At 40.3% G+C, this 3,030-nt stretch overlaps 1 long non-coding RNA gene across 1 annotated transcript; it reads left to right on the top strand.

Moving 5' to 3' along the window:
• The first annotated feature begins 237 nt into the window (after window positions 1–237).
• Window positions 238–1,533, top strand: LOC113221427. The gene is made up of 2 exons (XR_003307870.1): window positions 238–459; window positions 1,262–1,533. It is a non-coding gene; the product is annotated as an uncharacterized LOC113221427 (long non-coding RNA).
• Window positions 1,534–3,030: the final 1,497 nt, after the last annotated feature.

Raw genomic sequence — 3,030 nt, 5'->3', positions numbered from 1 at the left:
CTTATTTTTTCTTGGCAATGTTAATTCTTTAAGTTTTTGTTGTTGTTTGTTTGCTTATTTATTATTTGTCTTTCCTCATTAGCATACAATTTCTATAAGGACAAAGGCTTTTCCCATTTTGTTTCTTGCGAAAGTCTCAGTGCCTGGAACAGTGTTTGGTCATAGTACCTACTTATTGAGCATTAAATATTCTTAAGTAAATGAATGAATCAATTGAATTAAATGGACATACTATCAATTCAATAGTATGAATATTCAAAGAGTATGAATACAGTGTACTCAAACTCTTTGTCCTTTTGATTAAGCCATAGTTGTTAACGAGTTTAATGCTCAGTTTTTTTTTTCTTTCAACTAGCCATGTCCATCTTCATGTGATCAGCCAGGATTTTGATTCTCCTTGCCTTAAAAACAAAAAACATTGGAATTCTTTCAATACAGAATACTTCCTAGAATCACAAGGTAAACACTGTTGCTTGATTTTCACATTTGTTTCGTTTTCTGAGCTGTTCTTATATTTGATTTGGTTGTTTCCCTGAATAATAACCTGACCTCAAAAACCTATGTACAACTTTGTGTTCCCTATAAAGTGAGCCCTGTGAAAAGAAACTGGATTATTTGGATTGTAGTATTATTGCCACTTTGCTGTGAGTTGTCTTCTTGGGGGACCTAGAAAGCTATTATGTCAGGGTCAGTGTTTTATTGTGACAACAGGGGACTTAAAGGCTGCCATGAGGATTAGTGGAGTTCATGGATAAGAAAGCTGTGGACAATTCTTAGTCTCTTCTGCCATCAGTTGGGTGGGAGCTTCAGGGCTGCCTCCTGTCAGGATTGGTGAAATAGCAGGGGGAATGCTGTGTATATGTAGAAGAAAGCATTTCCTGGTGTGTAATGCTTTCTTACACACCAGGAAATGCTTTCCTGATGTGTAAGAGCTTAAGCATTGCTGGGGTGTTCACAATGGCAGCTGGCATTTACCAGGGGCCAACCACAGGTAAAGCACTGTGATGAGCTCTTGACAGAGTGATATGGATTGCCTAGAGTGTGTCCTGAAGGAGTGTATTATTTCAAAGGTCGATTGCTCATATTTATAATCTGATTAAGCTCATTTTGCCTGAGGGAAGTCTAAACTAAACTTACTGAGCTTTAGAATACCTGGCCTGGCATACTGATTGGAGTCATGTCTTTTATTTCATTTTATTTTTGGTATCTCATATTGGTGTTCCAGAGTAGCTTGGATTTGACTTTTCTTCCTTGCCTGCAGCTGTGATCGAGATGGTACAAGAGGCTGGTAGAGTGACTGTCCGAGATGGAATGCCTGAGCTCTTGAAGCTGCCCCTTCGTTGTCATGAGTGCCAACAGCTGCTGCCTTCCATTCCTCAGCTGAAAGAACATCTCAGGAAGCACTGGACACAGTGATTCTGCAGAGCCTGAGCTGCTGCTGCGGTGTGGCCCACTGGAGCAAACTGCTGGCATCTATTCTGGGTTGCTTGTGAACTTCTACTCATTTCCTAAATGAAAACATGCAGCTTTTTCACAGAGTTTATTCTGTTATTGAGTGGCCACAATGTAGAGTGGCTCGAAGTAGTTCAGGATTAGGAATTGGGGTTTGTCATAGATATATTATCTGGTGAGGGTGGCTGGGATATACCTGACTCACCATCTTCAGGACCCACGTCAGGTCTGACCATTGGGAGCAAAGCTATGTTCACACTGACCTAATGGAAAATATGAAAGCAGTGGGCTGGTTATAAATTTCTGTTTCTTAGATTTATCCTCCGCCTCTGTAGGCATGGACACCCTTTAATCAGAGCACCTAGAGTGACCTCTTGTTTATTGTGGATACTGATGGGTCTTGTTTTCTGTTAGTCTGTTGTGTAATATTATTCTTTTCCCTTCCTTCGTCGGGAGGCTTACTTTGTCCAGTCCTTCCATTCCCTTCTATCTTAGATTACCTGAGTGTTCCCTTCTCAGGAATTCTGTCTCATCAGTTCTTCACTGTGAGCAAAGAGGCCAGATGAGGGTGTGGGGGGTTGGAGTTTTCTTCTAATATCAAAGGTTCCTGGCTGTGAGGAAACAGCCACATGTTCGTCATGATTCAGCTGTGAAGTCGTTTTGGACCTGTTGTCTGAAAATAAAGTTAATTTGTTTGAGGCATCTCTCTTAAGTAGGTGGAAATTATTGAAGCTAGATTCTAATGCAAGAAAAGGTGGTTGGTGAATGAAAAAGTTGCACAGAGCCACTACTTTATTTTTCCTTGAGAACAAATTTGGATAAAACAGTTGTATTCAGTTGTTTTTTGGGATAATATTAAACTAAAGGTGAAGGGAAAGCTAAAAAGTTGTTTTTGATCAAATTGTGGATATCTTTGGGGGTGGGACTATTCACTCAAGTTGTGAGAAAAAAGTAAACACCCTTAACAAAAGCTTCTTCTGGAGAGAAAAAGCCACAGTCCATAGAGACATTTGACCTCAGTGTCTTTCGCAAACAAACAAGATGCCACAGTGGTTACTTAGCATGGGTATAGTAAGAATTATATAATTAATGATCATAGCAGCTCACATTTGTCTAACTCCTATGTGTCCTGCATTATGCTAAACACTTTACTCAAATGATCTCATTGAATTCTCTCTATACATAACTATGAGGTTAGGTGCTATTGTTATGCCCCTTTAATGGATGAGGATCTCATATAATGGGTCCTGGGCACCATCCAAAGTTGGTATTGATTCTGATGCATCAACTCATTATTTTTCCGATCAGTTGAACAGTATAAATGCAAGACTAACAGCAGGAGCCATAGAACCCAGGGGCCTTGGACCTGTGCTGATCAAAAGCTTTCTATGGCATTTCATTGATTTCCCTGAGATCAGCCAGTTCCTTTAGCCCTTTTTGTCCATCTTTCACTACCCAACGTCTTTCATCTCTTTTCTCTGCTCCTTCTGCACTCCAGGATTGTAATCCTTAATGTCATTAGTCCATCCCTCCATAGTTCTTCTATCTGGCTTGATGCTGGACATGTGGGCCTGCTCG

Source organism: Piliocolobus tephrosceles, unplaced genomic scaffold, assembly GCF_002776525.5.
Source record: "Piliocolobus tephrosceles isolate RC106 unplaced genomic scaffold, ASM277652v3 unscaffolded_24567, whole genome shotgun sequence".
Classification (NCBI taxonomy): domain Eukaryota; kingdom Metazoa; phylum Chordata; class Mammalia; order Primates; family Cercopithecidae; genus Piliocolobus; species Piliocolobus tephrosceles.
The sequence above is the reverse complement of the archived record's forward strand: the minus strand, read 5'-3'. Positions and strand labels throughout refer to the sequence as shown.